This window comes from Triticum urartu, chromosome 6A (genome assembly GCF_056163025.1).
Source record: "Triticum urartu cultivar PI428250 chromosome 6A, HENAU_Tu73, whole genome shotgun sequence".
Taxonomy (NCBI): domain Eukaryota; kingdom Viridiplantae; phylum Streptophyta; class Magnoliopsida; order Poales; family Poaceae; genus Triticum; species Triticum urartu.
The window spans coordinates 430779001-430801717 of record NC_141878.1 but is presented as its reverse complement, the minus strand read 5'-3'; positions in this window follow the sequence as shown (position 1 = coordinate 430801717).

The window sequence follows — 22717 nt, the reverse complement described above, 5'->3', positions numbered from 1 at the left end:
ACTACTCACGCATCATTGGAGAGGCACCAATGATGATGATGAACCCCTCCGTGATGGTGTCTAGATTGAATCTGGTGGTTCTAGAATTTGCGGCGGCTGTAATTGTGTTTCGTCGACTCCCCTAGGGTTTTTGGATTTTGGGGTATTTATAAAGCAAAGAGGTAGTGCAGGAGGCGGCCGAGGTGGGCACAACCCACCAGGGTGCGCCTGGGCCCCCAGGCGCGCCCAGGTGGGTTGTGCTCCCCTCGGAGCCCCCCCTCTGGTACTTCTTTGGCCCAACAGGTGTCTTCTGGTCCAAAAAAATTCTCCAAAAAGTTTCGCTGCGTTTGGACTCCGTTTGGTACTAATATTCTGCGAAGTAAAAAACAAGCAAAAAACAACAACTGGCACTGGGCACTATGTCAATAGGTTAATCCAAAAAAATGATATAAAGTTGTTACAAAATGATTATAAAACATTCAAAAATGATAATATAATAGCATGGAACAATAAAAAATTATAGATTCCCTTTGTTTTCCTCTTCTCCTACTCCCCTGAGCTCTGAGCGCGCCCCTGCCACAGCGCACGGCTGCCACCTGCAGCACCTGACGACCGCCGCGCCTTCCTCCTCATCGCCGCGCCCGCGCCCGCGCCCTCGGAGAACCCTTCTGATGGCGCGGCCGAAGGGATCTTGGGAAGGCTCCGAGACCAGCGAGGCCGACATACAGTACCTCTGCGACACCAAGTGGGTGCCGCCAACAACGGCAATGGTGGCGCGCGCGGCTGGCGGGGAGATGGTGCCAGAGCCACAGGAGGGCGAGCACGTGGTGTTCTACTCCCACTTTACACGTGGGCTCGGCCTTCTTGCGAGCCTCTTCTTCCACTTCTTTCTTGATTTATTTAGGCTGCAGCCGCGCCACCTGGGTGCCAACGCCGTGCTGCAGCCTGTCGGCTATGCCACGCTCTGCGAGGGCTACTTGGGCCTGATGCCGGACACGGAGCCATGGGTTAGACTCTTCTTTCTCAAGCAGCAAGGGCTGGCTGCCGGTGTCATGTCCGACTGCGGGGCCGCCGTGGTCTCAGGTCGGCCGAACGGGCCGTTCCCCAAGATGCTCATTGAGGATTCTGCTAAGAAGTTACAGAATTCGTTCTTTTACGTGCGCAACACTGACCCGAAGGTGGACTGCATCAACTTGCTGCCGTTCGTCGACGAGCCGCCGCACGCCAAGGTGAAATGGGGCCATCAACCCAAGAATCCGTCGCGGGAGGTGCTGAACATCTGTAGCCAGATCACCAAGATGACGGCGCGCAAGGGGCTTACTAGGACGGACCTCATTGCCATCTTCATCGCGCGCCGGGTGCTGCCGCTGCAGCGCCAGGCGCACAAGATTACCGAGATGAGAGACCGGCATGATCCCTGCCGGATGTCACCCCGGGAGCTGACATTCGAACAAGTCGCCGACTGGGCCAACAACATATCCAAGGCCAGGTTGACTGCCGATTGGCACTTCGGAAAGGCGCCCTACGACCTATAGAATCCGGCGCTAGTCGTGAGTCCTTGGTCCTTGTTTTTTTGCTATGTATGAGTTGTTCCTTCGACCTGATGCGGAGCTGAAGACGGCCGCCAAGAGGAGCGCCCAGCTCGAGCAGGATCTCGAAAGCCGCCGCCATGCATGGGGCCTGGAGCAAAACGGGATGTTGTGCGGGGCGTAGCATCTCGACGAGCTCTTCACCCGTAAGTGTTTCTCAGATTGACCCGCCGACTTGCAAGCCGGCTGACCCTTTGCTTTGCTAACTGGTTTCCTTCTTCATCTTGCCAGGGGTCTTCCCAGAGACGCAGGCAATGGTGGAGGCGACTGTGTTCTCTTACCGGTCTACCCAGGTGGATGCGGGTGCCAAGATCGACCCGCACGCCGCCTGGACCTTCACCGAGCTCATGCTCGCCGCCGAGGCCCGCCTGAAAGCGGTAGACAAGAAGATGAAGAGGCTGTTCTCGGCAGGGTTGGGCATGACGGCCACCCTCTGGCCAGGAGCGGTGGCGCCCAACAGCGTTACGCGGCTGGCGAGTTGGCTGGAGGCCGGCGTGCACCGGCTCCATGCATGGAGAGTCTTTGCGGCCCATGAAGGCGTGAACTTGGCATTGTGGTTCGCCATGTATTTGTACCCGGGCGTGGACCTAGACCACCTGGCAACCCAGCGAGTTAGCATGGAGGCCGACTTGGAGGCGCGGGCGTGCCGGATCATCGGGCGAGCCAACTACCTTGCCTCGTTCGCTGCGCATGACGAGTTCAACATGGAGTGGAAGAAGGATGGCGTAGAGCTTCCGACCGATGACTTCGGCCTGGAGCTCGATGACCCGGCCAGCATATCCAACGAGACGGGAGCCTACGCGGATGACGAGGCCACGTTGGGCGACACTGCCGCTTCAGTGGACCCGACCCAAGAAGACGCTGGTGCGTAAACCGTGGCCAGTGTGGAGGGAACGGCATGAGCTGATGCCAGCGCGATGATCACGGCCGGCGTAGAGGAGCCGGCGGGCACGCAAACCGACATGGCTGCCGCTTGAAGCCGTCCTGTCTTATCTTTTGACTGAATTTTGTTAAGTAGCAGGTCCACCCACTGGGGTGTAGTGTAACATAATGAACTTCTGGCCGTGGGTCGTTGTTGTATATAACTCTTTTGCTTGCGTGTCCACTTTTGCTATTTGGCCTTGGGCCTTTACTTGTTCATCCTCTCTTTGGATTTCCTTCCCGCTAGTTGAACAGCCGGGGATCGGTCAGTGACAGGGAATTCGACCTTGGGAGGGGACGCACAATACTCAGGCTTTTTCAGACGTTGAGCGCGAGCGAAACACCCATTGGGCCGGCTGGCACGCAGCCGGTCGTGCGGTGATTTGGGCGGGGAGGGTGCCAGATGGACCGATCCGGCCGCTTCTTCTTGCCAGATCTTTGCGTGCTAGCGTGTTCGGCATTTGGTTCTTCCCAGACGGACAGCCGGAGCTGGTCTATGGCTTGGTGTAAAGAGAGGGCCTTGGCGGTTCGGACGCGTCGAAATGGACTAAGGGAGATGGCGGGGTGCGGTCGAGCCGACTAGCCCCCGAGCCAGATGCGTCGACCCGGAGGGAGAGGGTAAAATCATAAAGGTGTGTCGAACACAATGCTTGAGAGAACATGAAAGGGTAGCCCCCGAGTATCGTTCGGGGTACCCGTTGCTTTCATTAAACCCAAAAGGTAGCGATACATACGTGAATATGTCTAACTGTAAAATGAGCGGAGGAGCTCTACATTCCAAGGCCGGCTTGTCTCTTCACCGGCTGTGTCTTTTTTGCGCTCGTTCAGTTCTATGCGTCGATGAGGTAGTATGCGTTTCAGTCATAGAGAGCCTTGCTGATGATGATGGGGCCCTCTTAAGAGGAGGCCAGCTTGTGCTGGCCGGCTGTTTGCTAAATGAGCCAGAGCACGAGGTCTCCCTCGTGGGAAGCGAGGGGCTTGATCTTCTTGTTGTGGTAGTGGCGCATGCCTTTCTGGTAAATGGCGGACCGGTTGAGGGCCAGTAGGCGCGCCTCCTCGAGCAGGTTGACACCGTCTTCGCGGGCTTCCTTGGCCTCGGCCTGTGTGTACATGGTCACCGAGGTGAGTCGAACTCGATGTTGGTGGGAATAATTGCTTCGGCTCCATAGACAAGGAAGAACGGGGTGAACCCGGTCGAATGGTTGGGCGTCGTCCGAAGACTCCAGAGGATGGTCGGCAACTCATTGAGCCAGTGGCCAGATGAGCGCACGAGGGGATCGACGAGTCACAGCTTAATTCCGGCTAGGATCAGGCCGTTTGCCCGCTTGACCTGGCCGTTGGACTGGGGATGTGCGATGGAGGCCAAGTTGAGCCGGATGCCGGGTGTGGAGCAGTATTGAGCCGGATGCCGGGTGTGGAGCAGTATTGAGCCGGTGCTCCCTTGGCGAAGTTGGTGCCGTTGTCCGTGATGATGTTGTGCGGGACACCGTAGCGAACCGCGATGTCTTTGATGAATTGGATGGTTGTTAGCCCGCTGAGTTTCTTGATCGGCCTTGCCTCGATCCACTTGGTGAACTTATCGACGGCCACCAGCAGGTGCGTCATGCCGCCTCGGGCAGTTTTGAAGGGCCCCACCATGTCGAGCCCCCAGATGGCAAAGGGTCAAGTGATCAGGATGGTTTGGAGGGCTGATACCGGCTGGTGGATGCTTTTGCTGAAGTATTGGCAGCCCTCGCATTTGAGGACCAACTGCTAGGCGTCCTTCAGGGCCATGGGCCAGTAGAAGCTGTGGCGGAAAGCCTTGGCCACCAGGGACCTCGAGGCGGCGTGGTGCCCACACTCGCCCTGGTGGATGTCGAGGAGGATCTCTATCCCCTTGTCTTGCTCCACGCATCGCTAGAACACGCCTATCGCGCTACGCTTGACGAGCTCGTGGTTGATGATGCTGTAGACAGATGCCCGGCGCTGCACTTGGCAGGCCTCGGTTTTGTGCATGGGGAGCACTCCGCTCTCCAGGAAGGCGAGGATTGGTTGGGCCCAAGACGGAGCCGTCACCACCATGAAGACAACCACTTGGATGGGGTACGGGGCGATAGCCCCCGAGCCAGAACTGGCAGCCCCCGGGATTGTGTCGGCAGCCCCCGAGGCCGGGTTGGCAGCCCCCAGGGCTGGGTCGGGGCCGGCGACTGTTGAGGCCAGGGCGGCAGTCCCCGCGCTAAGGCCGGATCTCCAGGGTTGGGTGGGGGTACCGATGGTTCGTTCGAGACGAAGATGGACTCAAAGTCAGGAGACAGCTTGATGGACGGCTTCCGCAGGTGATTGAGGGAGACGCCGGGTGGCATCACCTGCCGGGTAGACCCTATCTTGGCTAGCATGTCGGCATCCTTGTTGTATGCACAGGGGGACACAGAGGAACTCACATCCGTCGAATCCGCCAGTGAGCTGCTGGACCAGGAAGCGGTAGCTGGCCATGTTGGTGTCTCGGGTGTCCCACTCGCCGAAGACCTATTGCACCACCAAGTCCGATTCACCGTAGCAGAGGATGCGCGGGATGCCGATCTCTTTGGCCAGCCGAAGGCCGCGCACGAGCGCTTCGTACTCGGAAACATTGTTGGAGGCAAGGAAGTGGATTTGCAGTGCATACCACAACGGGTCGCCCTTGGGGGAAGACAGCATGATGCCAGCTCCCAGCCTGGAGTGCATCTTGGAGCTATTGAAATGCATGCACTAGTGCATCGAGCCGGGTGCCTGCGGTAGGCACTGGGTCTCTATCCAGTCGACGAGGAAGTCGGCCAGCACCTGGGACTTGATGGTGGTGCGAGGCTCGTAGAGGATAGTGTGGCTGGCTAGCTCGATGGCCCACTTGGCCACCTGGCCGGAGGCATCTCGGCAGCCCATGATCTTGCCGATGGGGGCCGTGCTCACCATGGTGATGGTGTGCTCCTAGAAATACTACTTTAGCTTCTTGGTAGTGAAGTACACGTCGTAGCACATCTTCTAGTAGTGGGGGTAGTTCTGCTTGGAGGCGAGAGCACCTCGCTCAGATAGTACACCGGACGCTTGACCGACTGAACCCTGCCCTCTTCAGGGTGCTCGACCACCAGCGTCATGCTGACCGCCCGTGAGGTGGCGACGATGTACAACAAAAGCGGCTCTGTAGGATCGGAAGTATGTCTAGAGGGGGGGTGATTAGACTACTTGACCAAATAAAAATCTATCCTTTTCCCAATTTTAGTTCTTGGCAGATTTTAGCTATCTTAGCACAAGTCAAGCAATCTACACACAGTTCAAGCAAGCATGCAAAAGAGTATATGAGCAGCGGAAAGTAAAGCATGCAACTTGCAAGAATGTAAAGGGAAGGGTTTGGAGGATTCAAACGCAATTGGAGACAAGGATGTTTTGGCGTGGTTCCGATAGGTGGTGCTATCGTACATCCACGTTGATGGAGACTTCAACCCACGAAGGGTAACGGTTGCGCGAGTCCATGGAGGGCTCCACCCACGAAGGGTCCACGAAGAAGCAACCTTGTCTATTCCATCACGGCCGTCGCCCACGAAGGACTTGCCTCACTAGTGGTAGATCTTCATGAAGTAGGCGATCTCCTTGCCCTTACAAACTCCTTGGTTCAACTCCACAATCTTGTCGGAGGCTCCCAAGTGACACCTAGCCAATCTAGGAGACACCACTCTCCAAGAAGTAACAAATGGTGTGTTGATGACGAACTCCTTGCTCTTGTGCTTCAAATGATAGTCTCCCCAACACTCAACTCTCTCTCACAGGATTTGGATTTGGTGGAAAGAAGATTTGAGTGGAAAGCAACTTGGGGAAGGCTAGAGATCAAGATTCATATGGTAGGAATGGAATATCTTGAGCTTAACACAAGGGTAGGTGGTTCTCTCTCAGAAAATGTGTATTGGAAGTGAAGATCTGTTCTGATGGCTCTCTCCACGAATGAAGAGTGGGTGGAGGGGTATATATAGCCTCCACACAAAATCTAACCGTTACACACAATCTTCCAAACTCGGTGGGACCGAATCGTTAAACTCGGTCGGACCGATTCAGCAAACCTAGTGCCCGTTAGGATTTTTGGTGGGACTGAGATGCAACTCGGTAGGACCGATATGGTTAGGGTTTGGGCATAACGTAATCTCGGTGTGACCGATTACACAAACTCGGTGGGACCGATTTTGGTAATAAGCTAACCAGAGAGTTGGTCAGGTAAACTCGATGGGACCGATTCTCTCTTTTCGGTGAGACCGAAATGTTACGAAAGGGAAACGGTGAGTTTACATTGCAATCTCGGTGGGACCGATCACTCACTTTGGTTAGACCGAAACGTTACGAAGGGGAAACAGAGAAATTGCAATCCCATCTCGGTGAGACCGAGATCCCTATCGGTGAAACCGAATTGCTAGGGTTTGTGGCAGTGGCTATGACAAATGAAACTCGGTGGCGCCGGATGGAAAGAATTGGTGGGGCCGAGTTTGACTTTTGGTTTAGGTCATATGTGGACGTGGGAAGATAGTTGAGGGTTTTGGAGCATATCACTAAGCACATGAAGCAAGAGGCTCATTAAGCAACTCCTCATCCCTCCTTAATAGTATTGGCTTTTCTTATAGACTCAATGTGATCTTGGATCACTAAAATATAAAATGTAGAGTCTTGATCTTGAAGTTTGAGCCAATCCTTTGTCCTTATAATTTTGAGGGATCCACTTTCCTCATCCATGCCATGCCATCCATTGAGCTTTTCCTGAAATATTCATCTTGGAATAATGTTAGCTCAATGAGCTATATGTTGTAGGAATTACCAAAACCACCCAGGGATAGTTGCACTTTCAGGCTCCTTATCAGCCGGCGTGCCCAGGAAGGGTGGGGTGGAGAGCATGTGCTTGAGGTCGCGGAAGGCCTCGTCCGCCTGGTCGTTCCACTCAAACACTGACATCTTCTTCATCAGCTGATACAGGGGCAGGGCCCCCAGCTGGCTAAAAAACCGGTTGAGAGAGGCCAAGCAGTCGGTGAACTTCTGGACATCTCGCAGCCGAGTCGGCTTGCGCATGCGCTTGATGGCCTTGATCTTCTCCAGATTGGCCTCGATGCCACGCTCCGAGACGAGGAAGCCGAGTAGCTGGCCTACTGGCACGCCGAACACACACTTCTTCGGGTTGAGCTTGATCTGATACCGACGCAGATTGGCGAAGGTTTCCTTGAGGTTAGCTAGGAGCATGAGGTGTCGTTCTTCTTTGGGACGAGGACTGGATTGGCTAGCCACTCGGGGTGGAACACTCCATGATGAAGCCGTCTACGAGCATCCGGGTGATCGCCTCACCAATGATTCTTCGCTTCTCCTCGAAAAAGCAACGTAGCGGCTGACGGACAGGCTTAGGGTCCTTGCGGACATGAATTTTGTGCTCGGCGTACTCCCTTGGAACACCTGGCATGTCCTTGGGGGACCATGCAAAGATGTCCCAATTCTCACAAAGGAAGCCAACGAGCTTGCCTTCCTATCTTCTGCTGAGGTGGGTGCCCACAACAACGTACTCGCTACAGCTGGGGTTAGCCGGGTTGAGCGGGACCTTCTTGGTATCCTTGGACGGCTAGAACGAGGCCTCGCCAGTCGACTCCTTGGTCGGAGCCGGCAAGGCCGGCTGCTCACCAGCCAACGCCATGATCTGGTCGAGCTGGCGCCTCTCCTCAGCGATGACCAACAACTCGGCCAGCTTGGAGCCGGCTCGGGCACACTCTAGGAATTTCTTGTAGTCGTCAACGATGGTGATGAGGCCCTTGGGACCCGACATATTCAGCTTCAGGTAGGCGTAGTGGGGAACTTCCATGAACTTTGCTAGCACGGGCCGGCGCAGCAGCGCGTGGTAGGGGCTGGCCAGGTCGACCACCTCGAACACGAGCGAGGAGCAGGAGAGGCCCGACACAATGCCGTGGAACACCGTCCGGGATGGCTCTAGCTGCTGCGCCTGGATGCCGAGCTTGGTCATTGTGTCGCGGTAGAGGATGTTGGTGCTGCTGCAGCCATCGATGAGGACTTGCGAGAAGCGGCAGGTGCGCTTCTTAGCGACCATGGTGTGGTCGAGAATGAGAGCATAGCCCCACGGCGTCGGCATGATGGCCGGATGGTCCTCCCGGGTCCAGCTGAGCGGGCCATCTGACCAGTGCATGTACTGAGGCACGACCGGGACCATGGTGTTCACTTCCTGCCGAAGCCGGCAATCATTGTGCTTGTCGCCGCCTTCGCTGGTGAAGACGATGTAGTAGGCGTTCAGGTTGGGGAAGGTGTCGTCACGCATAGTGCCAGCCGCCGGGTGCGGTGATACCTCTCCAACGTATCTATAATTTTTGATTGTTCCATGCTGTTATATTATCATTCTTGAATGTTTTACAATCATTTTATAGTCATTTTATATCATTTTTTGGTACTAACCTATTGACATAGTGCCCAGTGCTAGTTGCTGTTTTTTGCTTGTTTTTTACATCGCAGGAAATCAATACCAAACAGAGTCCAAACGCAGCAAAGCTTTTTTGTGGATTTTTTCTGGACCATAAGACACTGTATGGGCCAAGAAAGTACCTGAGGGGTGCTCTGAGGGGAGCACAACACACTAGGGCGCGCCCGGAGGCCCAGGCGCGCCCAGGTGGGTTGTGCCCACCTCAGTGGCATTCCGCACCGCCTCTTTGCTCTATAAATACCCTAATATTCCAGAAATCCTAGGGGAATCGGCGAAAAATCAATTCCAGCCGCCGCAAGTTCCAGAAACACCAAATCCAATCTAGACACCATCGCGGAGGGGTTCATCATGTCCATTGGTGCCACTCCGACGATGCGTGAGTAGTTCTTTGTAGACCTGTGGGTCCATAGTTAGTAGCTAGATGGCTTCCTCTCTCTCTCTCTTGATTCTCAATACAATGGTCTCTTGGAGATCCATATGATGTAAGTCTTTTTGCGATGTGTTTGTTGGGATACGATGAACTTTGAGTTTATGATCAGATCTATGTTTTTATCCATGAAAGTTATTTGAGTCTTCTTTGATCTCTTATATGCATGATTGATCATAGCCTCGTATTTATTCTCCAATATTTGGGTTTTGTTTGGTCAACTTGATCTATTTATCTTGCAATGGAAAGAGGTGCTTTGTGATGGGTTCGATCTTACGGTGCTTGATCCCAGTGACAGAAGGGGAAATGACACGTATGTATCGTTGCTATTAAGGATACCAAGATGGGGTCTATTTCTACATAAATAGATCTTGTCTACATCATGTCATCGTTCTTATTGCATTACTCCGTTTTTCCATGAACTTAATACACTAGATGCATGCTGGATAGCGGATGATGTGTGGAGTAATAGTAGTAGATGCAGGCAGGAGTCGGTCTACTAATCTTGGGTGTGATGCCTATATAATGATTATTGCGTGGATATCGTCATGATTATTTGAAGTTCTATCAATTTCCCAACAGTAATTGCTTTCCCACTATTGGCTATTTTTCTCGAGAGAAGCCACTAATGAAACCTACGGCCCACAGGTCTCTTCTTTAATATACTTGCCTTTGCGATCTTTTTTATTTGCTTTTATTTTCAGATCTATTAAACAAAAAATACAAAAATACCTTGCTTCACTTAATTTTATTTGCGATCTATTTATCATATCTATTACAACTTTATCACGTCTTCTCGCCAATTTGTGGCATCATTACCCGAAAGGGATTGACAACCCCTTTAACACGTTGGGTTGCGAGTATTTGTTATTTGTGTGCAGGGGCTGTTTACGTTGTGTTGCTTGGTTCTCCTACTGGTTCGATAACCTTGGTCTCATCATTGGGAAATACCTACCATCGCTGTGCTGCATCATCCCTTCCTCTTTGGGGAAATACCGACGTAGTTCATGCAGGCATCAAAAGGAATTTCTAGCGCCGTTGCCGGGGAGGATCACGTCAAGATAGTCTCCCGTCAATGCGCTTTCTGGCGCCGTTGCGTGGGAGACATCATCATCATCAACCAGTTTCCTAATCACAAATCTCATCTCCTTGCAATTTACATTATTTGCCATTTGCCTCTCGTTTTCCTCTCCCCCACTTCACAAAAAATTGCCATTTTATTTGCCCTCTTTTTCGTCCGCCGTTTTCTCGTCAGATCTGTTTTTGAGTGAAATCTCGTTGACCACCTTTTGTCGTTATGGATGGTTCTTCCTCTATTGCGTACACCCCCGAGAACGAGGTTCTTAACTTTAAACAAAGGGGAGGGGAGAATTTAAAATATGCTTGGTATAGGATTTGCAATGCTCATAATTGATCTATCCGTAAGCAATCTACCATTGCCCTTCTTCATTGTTTTTATGTGGGCATCACCACTTGGTATAGATTCGTCCTAGGTATGATTAGCGGTGGAAGTTTCTTGATGTGTCCTTCTCTTGATGCATTTAATGTTTTGGGAAATTTAGTGGGTTCAGCACCACTCATGATCAATGAAACAATTTTGACTCTTGAGCATGTTATGGAAAGACTAGATGCTATTGAAAAGAAAATGCTTACCAAAGAACATATTGAAAACTTGGATAAAAACATGCAAAATTTCACTACTAAAATTGGGTGAAAATTGGGAGAACTTTTTAAGCTGTTAAAAGAAAAGGGGACTATAGTTCATGAAAGAATGGAAGAAAGCCCGACTAGGATTAATAAACCGGAAGAATTTTTTACTAATCTAAGTACGGCTTTTGCTTCCGCCAAAACTCCCGTAAATATTTGTAAGACTACTCAAGTTACTAAAAGCAAGGGTGCAACTTCTAGCAATAATAAAGGAGATCTTAAGATGATTAGTATCCATCCCAATTTTATTGAAGTTATAAGAGACCCTCTTTGCAAAAATGATTTTTTCAATCTCGTGCCTAGAAGTATTGTCGTTGAGAATTTATGTGCAAAATCCTTGAAAATTCTAAGTGTTTGATCGAAGAGTTGGAGTCTAAAGATGACAAAACTTAGATCCTATGCGTTATGCCTAGCTAAGGGCGTAAAACGATAGCGCTCGTTGGGAGGCAACCCAACTTGTATCTTTGTGATTTTTGGTTTTCTTGATGTTTTCAATAAAATACCCAATTAATCCTCTGATTAGATGTGTTTTTGTGGTTTAAATTAGTGTTTGTGCCAAGCAAGGCCTTTGGGAGGATTTGGGTGAGAGTTGATTTGATCTTGCTGAAAAATAGAAACTTTTATGCTCACGAAATTATTTTTCATGTTTATCAGAAGAGTGATTTTGAGTTGATTCTTTTTGCAGAAGATTAATAAACAAATTATTCACGTCGTCCTAATGTTCAAGAATTTTTGGAGTTACAGAAGTTTTCGAAGTAGTCAGATTTCTACAGACTATTCTGTTTTGATAGATTCTGTTTTCTTTGCGTTGTGTGCTTGTTTTGATGATTCTATGGTTCTCTTTGAAGAATTTTTGCCATAGAAAAGTTGGAATACAGTAGATATAATGCAAAAATAAAATTTTAATGGGTTTGCAACAATACTTGTAGTAGTGGTTTGCTTTCTTATACTAACAAATCTCACGAAGGTTTTGTTGAGTTTTGTGTGATTGAAGTTTTCAAGTTTTGAGTGATCTTACGATGGATGAAGGAATAAGGATTAGCAAAAGGCTAAGCTTGGGAATGCCCGAGGCACCCCAAGATAATATTCAAGAAGTAGCAAGCAACTAAGCTTGGGGATGCCCCCGAGTGGCATCCCCTCTTTCTTCTAACAATCATCGGTATTTTACTTGGAACTATATTTTTATTCGTCACATATTATGAGTTTTGCTTGGAGCGTCTTTTATGATATGAGTCTTTTCTTGTTTTTATTTGTGTTATAAGTCTTGAATCCTTACTGGACACACCTTTTTGAGAGAGTCAAAAAATTATGCTATGCTTCAGTTAAATTTTTAGAGCCTTGGAATTGCTCTAGTGCTTCACTTATATATTTTTGAGCACGGTGTGCTTTGTTATTTTTGAAGAAATGCTGTCATGCTTCACTTAGATTTATTTGGGAGTTAATAATTTTTTTAAGAAATTCTCTCTTGCTTCACTTAGATTATTTTTGAGAGAAAAGAAATATTATGCTCATGTTCTTCACTTAAATTTGTTTGAGCTTATCAAAAGCAACATATGAAAATAGTCCCAAAGTGATAGATATCCAAGGAGGATATAATGAAAACTTTCATGAAGATCATTGAACAAAATAAACTTGGTTCTTCGTAATGGTTTTGAGATATGACGATGCGATATGTGAGTCATGTTGATGAGTAATTATGCTTTAGTAAGAATATTGGTGTTAAGGTTTGTGATTCCCTATACAAGCACGAAAGTCAATAGTTATGCAATGAAATTACATCCTACTTATGGTGCGTTATTCAGTGTTACTTATGCTGAATGCTTGGGTACGAGATTTTTTTGTTTCTTGGTTGGACGCTTCTCAATCTTTTTGCTAGCCTTCATTTTGCACTAAGTACGATCACTACTTGTGCATCCAAAACCCTTTAAACCAGTTTTGCCATATGAGTCCAGTATACCTACCTATATGTGGTATTCCAGTGCCGTTCTAAGCAAATTTTCATGTGCCATCTCTAATTTTCAAAATAAATTTCTCTTTTTGTGTGCTCGTACCGCTCGCGAGGCGGTGAGGAGTGGCCGATGTTTTCCATGCTAGATGTGTTATTGTCACGACGAGTGTTTATTCACTTGTCATTGCACGAGAGTACGACAAAGGTATTAGGGATGCCCAGTCGTGAAATGAAAAATGAATTTACTTTATGTTGTCAAATAATAAATTCCTTGGAAAGTGTTGGTATGGAGGGCACCCGTGGATACGGTTAGCCATGGAAAGTGAAAGTATGGTGGAAAAAGGAATAAACTTTATTTTCTATTTGGGAACCGCCTATGATGTATCTAGCATGGAAAGCATTGGAAACTCTAAGTCATTTTCGTTGGTGGGAAAAGTATGCCTCCCAAAATGATTTTATCTCTCAATTTTTGCTTTGAGCTCTGGCACCTCTACAAATCCCTACTTCCCTCTACGAAGGGCCTTTCTTTTACATTATGCAATTTTTATTTTTAATTTGAGTCTCCATCTGCACTTATAAAGCACCAACTAAGGGGCACTATGATCGTATTTGAGCATTGGGTGTAGCTAATATTCGAGTGTGTTTCATGAATGGATCAATGATTGAGCATGATGGGCTAGGGATAACTTGATTTAGTGTTGATATTTTGAAAGACATGGTTGCTTGTTGATATGCTTGAGTATTAAAGTCTTCATGTCAAAACTAGACTATTCCTTTGAACCATATAAAAGTCCAAATGTCCATGCTACAAAGAAAAGATAGTGTGATGAACACGTTAGGCAGCATTCCGCATCAAAAATTCTGTTTTTATCATTTACGTACTCGAGGACGAGCATGAATTAAGCTTGGGGATGCTGATACGTGTCCAATGTATCTATAATTTTTCATTGTTACATGCTGTTATATTATCATTCTTGGATGTTTTACAATCATTTTATAGTCATTTTATATCATTTTTGGGTACTAACCTATTGACATAGTGCCCAGTGCCAGTTGTTGTTTTCTGCTTGTTTTTTACATCACAGGAAATCAATACCAAACAGAGTCCAAACACAGCAAAACTTTTTGTGGATTTTATTGGACCAGAAGACACCGTATGGGCCAAGAAAGTACCAGAGGGGTGCTCCGAGGGGAGCACAACCCACCAAGGCGCGCCTGGGGGCTCAGGCGCCCAGGTGGGTTGTGCCCACCTTGGTGGCCTCCCACACCGCCTCTTTGCTCTATAAATACGCCAATATTCCAGAAACCCTAGGGGAGTCGACAAAAAATCAATTCCAGTCACTGCAAGTTCCAGAAACACCAGATCCAATCTAGACACCATTGCGGAGGGGTTCATCATGTCCATTGGTGCCTCTCCGGTGATGCGTGAGTAGTTCTTTGTAGACCTATGGGTCCGTAGTTAGTAGCTAGATGGCTTCCTCTCTCTCTCTCTCTCTCCCTCTCTCTCTCTCTTGATTCTCAATACAATGGTCTCTTGGAGATCCATATGATGTAAGCCTTTTTGCGGTGTGTTCGTTGGGATCCGATGAACTTTGAGTTTATGATCAGATCTATGTTTTTATCCATGAAAGTTATTTGAGTCTTCTTTGATCTCTTATATGCATGATTGATTATAGCCTCGTATTTCTTCTCCAATATTTGGGTTTTGTTTGGCCAACTTGATCTATTTATCTTGCAATGGGAAGAGGTGCTTTGTGATGGGTTCGATCTTACGGTGCTTGATCCCAGTGACAGAAGGGGAAATGACACGTATGTATTGTTGCTATTAAGGATAACAAGATGGGGTCTATTTATACATAAATAGATCTTGTCGACATCATGTCATCGTTCTTATTGCATTACTCCGTTTTTCCATGAACTTAATACACTAGATGCATGATGGATAGCGGTCGATGTGTGGAGTAATAGTAGTAGATGCAGGTAGGAGTCGGTCTACTAATCTTGGATGTGATGCCTATATAATGATCATTGCCTGGATATCGTCATGATTATTTGAAGTTCTATCAATTTCCCAACAGTAATTGTTTTCCCACTGTTTGCTATTTTTCTCGAGAGAAGCCACTAGTGAAACCTACAGCCCCCGGGTCTCTTCTTTAGCATATTTACCTTCACGATCTATTTTATTTGATTTTATTTTCAGATCTATTAAACCAAAAATACAAAAATACCTTGCTACACTTTATTTTATTTGCGACCTATTTATCCTATCTATTACAACTTTATCACGTCTTCTTGCCAATTTGTGGCATCGTTACCCGAAAGGGATTGACAACCCTTTAACACATCGGGTTGCGAGTATTTGTTATTTGTGTGCAGGGGTTGTTTAGGTTGTGTTGCTTGGTTCTCCTACTGGTTCGATAACCTTGGTCTCATCACTGAGGGAAATACCTATAGTCGCTGTGCTGCATCATCCCTTCCTCTTTGGGGAAATACCGACGTAGTTCAAGCAGGCATCATGCAGTGGCGAGGGGGAGGAGGCGGCTGCCCCGCACCCGACGCTGGAGGAGGGGCGGAGGGAGATCGCCCCTCATTAGGCCCCAAGTAATGGCGCACTGCCAGAGCGTGTGCATGGATGGCCTCGCGCCACTGTGGTGCTTGCAGGGAGCGTCGAGCATCTGCTCAAAACTCATGGCGGGTTGGCAGGCAGTCTTGTCGGTTCGCTGATGCCGGTCGCCGCCCTGCTCGGCGGGAGGTGCTTGCTCGGCCGCAGCGACAAGGCAGTTGTCATAGCAGGGATCCGGCTACTCTCCCTTGCATTTGTTGTCGGGGTGGTTGTTCTGCTGGCGGTTGTTCTCGCCAGCCGGCTTGGGGGTGGCGCCGGTAATGTCCACCACGACTTGGACCTTCATGGCAGCGGCCGTGGCGTACTTGTCCGTCGTGGCCATGAGCGCGACCATGGTGGTCGGCTCAGAGCGGAGGAGCTTGTGCTTGAGCAAGGTGTCGTCTCGACACCCGTCCATGAAGTATTGGATGGCCTGGACCTCATGGACCCCTCGCAGCTGTTCCAGAGCTCGGTCTAGCGCGTGAGGTACTGGAGGCCGGTGATACGTCTGCAATGTATCTATAATTTTTGATTGTTCCATGCTATTATATTATCTGTTTTCGATGTTTTATATGCTATTTTATATTATTTTTGGGACTAACCTATTAACCAAGAGCCTAGTGCCAGTTTCTGTTTTTTCTTTGTTTTTGAGCCTCGCAGAAAAGGAATACCAAACAGAGTCCAAACAGAATAAGACCTTCGCGATGATTTTTCTTGGACCAGAAGGCACCCAGGACTCTTGGAGACCAAGTCAGAAGAGCCACGAGGCAGCGACAAGGGGGAAGGGCGCGCCGGGGGGGGGGGGGGGTAGGGTGCGCCCCCTACCTTGTGGGCCCCTCGGTGACCCCCTAACCTATATCTTCCTCCTATATATTCCCAAACCGCCAGAGGCATCCACGAAAACACTTTTGCACCGCCGCAACCTTCTGATCCCGTGAGATCCCATCTAGGAGCCTTTTCCGGCATCCTGCTAGAGGGGTATTCGATCACGGAGGGCTTCTACATCAACTCTATTGCCCTTCCGATTAAGCGTGAGTAGTTTACCTCAGACCTACGGGTCCATAGCTAGTAGCTAGATGACTTCTTCTCTCTCTTTGATTCTCAATACCATGTTCTCCTCGGTGTTCTTGGAGATCTATCCGATGTAATCTTATTTTGCGGTGTGTTTGTCGAGATCCGATGAATTGTGGATTTATGATCAGTTTATCTATGAATATTATTTGAATCTTCTCTGAATTCTTATATGCATGATTTTATATCTTTGTAATTCTTTTCGAACTACCGGTTTAGTTTGGCCAACTAGATTTGTTTTTCTTGCAATGGGAGAAGTGCTTAGCTTTGGGTTCAATCTTGCGGTGTCCGTTCCCAGTGACAGTAGGGGCAGCAAGGTACATATTGTATTGTTGCCATCGAGGATAAAAAGATGGGGTTTACATCATATTGCTTGAGTTTATTCCTCTACATCATGTCGTCTTACTTAAGGCGTTACTATGTTCTTCATGAACTTAATACTCTAGATGCAGGCATGAGTCGGTCGATGTGTGGAGTAATAGTAGTAGATGCAGGAAGGAGTCGGTCTACTTGACACGGATGTGACGCCTATATTTCATAATCATTGCCTTGGATATCGTCATAACTTTGCGCTTTTCTATCAACTGCTCGACAGTAATTTGTTCACCCACCGTATTATTTGCCATCCCGAGAGAATCCTGTAGTGAAACCTATGCCCCCCGGGTCTATTTTCCATCATATTAGTTTCTGATCTACTATTTTGCAATCTTTTACTTTCAAATCTATAAACCAAAAACCCAAAAATATTTTATCTTTTGTTTATCTATCTCTATCCGATCTCAGTTTTGCAAGTGACCGTGAAGGGATTGACAACCCCTTTATCGCGTTGAGTGCAAGTTGTTTGATTGTTTGTGTAGGTATAGGTGGCTTGTGCGTTGTCTCCTACTGGATTGATACCTTGATTCTCTAACAGAGGGAAATACTTATCTCTACTTTGCTACATTACCCTTTCCTCTTCAAGGGAAAAACCAACACAAGCTCAAGAAGTAGCAGGAAGAATGTCTGGCGCCGTTGCCGGGGACATCTACGCCAAGTCAAGACATACCAAGTACCCATCATAAAACTCTAATCTCTTGCATTACATTATTCACAATTTGCCTCTCGTTTTCCTCTCCCCCACTTCTAAAATTATTTTCAAATAGATTCGCCCTTTTCTTCGCCCTTCTTTCGTTCGTCTTTTCATTTGCTTTTTGTTTGCCCATTTGCTAGATTGGTTTGCTGTCACTATGTCTAAGTCTGGGGAGATTATCGTTGAAAAGGATAGTAGTAACGATGAGGGAAACTTTGATGATTTTGCTAATATTAATCCTCATGAAGAATCTACTACTTTGCACACTGAAAAACTCTGCATAGGTAGCGGCAATATTATTGGAAAAGGGGTTATTCAAGATTTCTTTACTTGTGTCGGTGCATTACCCACGTTAGGTTGATCTATTCTCCATAAAACTAATAGTCTTGCGGATGCTATATCTTTGCTTATAGTTGAACTTGAAAGACAATTTGTTCATATGCATCCATGCATACAAAGGATTTTTCTAGAGTTTTCTAATATTGAGCATTCTTTTGTTAAGCGCGCCAGCACTATATTTCTAGCCCATGAGTTTAGATTTATTATGAAAGAAGCTAGTGAATTTTTTGCGCATTACAAAGTAGATGGTGGTCGTCCTCCCATAGAGGGGATTCTCTTTAACCAAGAAGAAATAATGCATTTGCGATCTCTCGATCATGTTGCTTATAATGAAAATTTGAGAAAAAGGGTCCCCACTGATGTTTTAGTTGTCACAACCCTAGCTTTGGCCTTGCTTGTCATTGCATCATCATCTTGCATCATGTTTAAATTTCTCAGAAACTTGAAATGGGGACTGACCAAACCCTAGCAACAAATGAATTCAAATAGGCTCAAATAAAATCACTTCCAATAAACCCAAAGTGACTTCAGGAAAAGTCCATCATTTTTGAAACTGGTGAAAACCTCTGACAAAAATTGGTGCATATTTTCCCTAGGTCATTTTAGGTTTTTGGATTAAATCATAAGTATTTGAATTGGAGCATTTAATGGCTATACATTTTTTAAATGCTTCAATAATTCTGAAAACATTTGAGGGCTATCAGTAAACATTTTAAAAGTGCCCACAAATTTTCTCAGGAGTTTTAAAAATGGTTTAGTATTATTACTAAATCAAAAACAGAAAAGCAAAATAGAAAACAGAAACAATTAATAAGAGAGAGAGAGAAGGACTCACCTGGGCTTCTCTCCTGCAGCAGAGCCGGCCCAGCTCCTGATCTGGCCCAGCCCACCAGAAGGACAGAGGCGCGTGGCCACCGCGCGCCGGCACACGCCCGAGCTACCTCCTGCTTCCGCCGCTTCTGGAGCCAGCCCCGAGTGCCACGCACTCCCTCTCGACCCCCTCACTCTCTCCCTGGCCCCCTCCCCCTCCTCTGCTCTCTCCCGCAGCACCACCGAGCGCGTTTGCCGCCGCCGCTCGCCATAGCCATGGCCACCACCTCTCCCATGCCCCCTGGAGCTGCCCACGAGAACCGCCTCGTTCCTCTCGTCCTCCTCATTGAGCCTCCTGACGCCGGAAGCCCCAAAAACGTCGCCGGCCTCATCGTGTTCACCATCGGGCACCGGAGATCGTCGCCGCTGATTCGTCGTCCACAGGGCTTCCCCGAGCACGCTGGCCATCCCTACGGCACCGCTGTGAGCCCCCGAGCGTTTTCCCCCTCTCCCCGCGGTCAATACCATCATCTAGCCCGCCTAGCCACCAGAGCCGAGAGCTCCGTGACACCGGCCATGGCGCCGCCATGGCCAGAGCCCGAACCAGCCGCCCCCGAACGCGTCATCGTTATCCCCGCCTTTGTAGGAGCCCGTAGCCACTTCCAGCTCCTCCTCCCGTACACAACAACACCGTCCCGGCCAACTCCGTGCAGGCGCCGCCACGGATGTGCTCGTCGCCGTCAGCTCCGGCGACTACGCGACCAACCAGTGGCACCGTTGGACGCAGCGCATCCCCAGGGTCCCGTAGAATCCACCCACGCGACGAATGGTCGCCGGAACAGAGATTCTGGCGTGCCTCCACCGTCGGTTGAGGTCGCCGGCGGCCTAACCCTGGCCGGCTGACGTGTCAAATTAGACTAAACTAATTAGTCACCAACTACCCTCCCTAGTCACTGACATGTGGGCCCATGCCCCACTGACACTTTTTAGTTAGGATTAAATTAGCACTAACAGTCTCTGTTAATTAGCCTAGTCACTGACGAGTGGGTCCTAGCGTCAGGTTTGACCTGGGCTGACGCTATTGACTCGATGACATCATTCTGATGTCAGGATGACGCAGTAATGCTTTCTGGGATTTTAATAAATCAGAAATGATTTATTATTTTCAGAAAATGCCCAAAACTTCTAAAAATCATATAAAATCAACCGTAGCTCAGAATAAAATAATTTATATATGAAAAATTATCAAAAAATCCAATCTATCCATTTATGCTGTTTTCATGCATGACAAAGCAACTTAACCTTGCTGTATAGATCAAAACATGATAATGCACATTATAAATTCATAACTTGAGTTTGGATTTAACCCTTGGTTCAAATGAGCTCAAATCCTTCTGGTTATAGTTGCATTAGCTCAAATCACATCATATTGCCATGTCACATTCATGCATCATATTGTGCATTGCATTGATTGTGTTCTTCCTTGTTTGCCGGTAATTGTTCCCTCTCGATAGACGCTGCTCCGACGCTGTGATCATTGACACTGATGAAGACTCAATGTTATCTTCAGAAGTGCCAGGCAAGAAAAACCCCCTTGTTCATTCCGATACAATCCCATTCTCTCGCTCCTGCTCCCTTTTACTACATTAGGACAACAACGATTCAACTGTTACATGCTGCGGTAGTTGAACCCCTTTCCTCTGCATGACCTGTCATTGCAACGGTAAATAGATGAAACCCACTAGCATGAGTAGAAGTTGTTTGAGCCCTGATGTGCCTACTCATGTATGCTTGTTTGTCATGCCTGCTACTGCTTAGAGTTGAGTCAGGTCTGATTCACCGGGGATGAATTGGAAAGTTGTGAACATGTCCTACTGTTGAGAGCTAAGTGTGTGAACACGATTTGGTAAAGGTAGCGGTGAGAGGCCATGTAGGAGTACATGGTGGGTTGTCTCATTGAAACCGTCCTCAGGAACTGAGTTCTGTGTTTGTGATCCATGAACAGTTACTACCAGACATTGGGTTCTGGTAACTCGACCCCTCTCGGCTTATTAACCGCCTCGATCTTTGTCCAGGAGTTTCCACTAGTTTCTGGTGTTTGTAGGTTGTGTTAGTAGTCTGCCAAGTGGCACCCGGTACAGGTGGGCTTGGGACAGACTAGGCACCGTGGCACGGTGTACCAAGCGTAGATCCATCCGTCGAGGTGGTCTTGGGAACCCTGCACACATCGTTTGGGGCCGTGAGCGACACCCCGGCCGGATCTCCTTGCGGATAGAACCCGAATAGGCGATAAACCTGGACTAGAGACTTGTGTGGTTAGTCAGGTTGTGGCCGACTCCCTCGCCAGGCTTCCGCTTGAAGGTTGCCGAGATACACGACGTGTACATGGTGGTAAGTGGCGAGAGCGTGTGTGAAGAAGTACACCCCTGCATGGTTAACATCATCTATTCGAATAGCCGTGTCCGCAGAAAAGGACTTCTGGGTTGCCTGTACAGTTCATAGACAAGTGAAAGTGGATACTCTAAAATGCGCAAGATAAGCGTGAGTGCTATGGATGGCGTTCTCGTAGGGAGATGGGATCGGATCCATAGTGGTGTATTGATATGGTGAATATGTGGACTCGTGTGCGCCACCTCAAAAGAGTTACTTGCAGTCGTAGTTCAGGATAGCCACCGAGTCAAAGCTGGCTTGCTGCAGTTAAACTCCACCACCCCTTTATTGATACCGATGCATATGTAGATAGTTCTGATGTAAGTCTTGCTGGGTACATTTGTACTCACGTTTGCCTATTTTATGTTTTGCAGAGAGACGTCAGTCTCGCTAGTAGTTCCGTGTGGACTTCGACGTTTAGCTTGATACCTCAGCTATGATCTTGTGCCCTCGGCAGGATCTGGTAGATAGTCAGTCTTCTCAGCCTTTTTCATTTTAGACGTCTGTACTCAGACATGTTAAGCTTCCGCATGTGCTTTAACTTGTATGCTTTGAATGTTGGGTCATGAGACCCATGTTTGTAATATCTTGCTCCTCGGAGCCTAATGATTAAATACTTGAGTCGTAGAGTTATGCTGTGATGCCATGTTGTATTTACACATATCGAGCATATTGTGTGTATGATTGAAATGCTTGGTATGTGTGGGATCCGACAACCTAGTTGTTTATCCTTGGTAGACTCTCTTATGGAGAAATGTAGTCTTGTGCTTCCATGAGCCATAGTAGTCCGCTACAGCCCGGTTCACCAGAGTCCTGCTAGCCCAGCACTACTGCTCCGGAACACTTGACTGGCCGGCATGTGATTCACTTCGTTCCTATGTCTTTCGTCTTCGTCTATTGGTAACTTTACTTGAGGCTATATTTTTATTCACCACATGATATGTGTTTTGCTTGGAGCGTCTTGTATGATTTGAGTCTTTTCATATTAGTTTGCCACAATCATCCTTGCTGTACACACCTTTTGAGAGGGACGCATATGAATCGTGATTTATTAGAATACTCTATGTGCTTCACTTATATCTTTTGAGCTAAGCAATTTTGCTCTAGTGCTTCACTTATATCTTTTTAGAGCACGGCGGTGGCCTTATTTTATAGAAATTATTTAATTCTCACGCTTCACTTATATTTTTTGAGAGTTTCGCTAAAAAGCATGGTAAGTTGCTTTGGTTATAAATTTAGTCCTAATATGATAGGCATCTACGAGGAATATAATAAAAACTTCCATACAAATGCATTGAATACTATGAGAAGTTTGATTCCTTATTATTGTTTTGAGATATAAAGATGGTGACATTAGAGTCATGC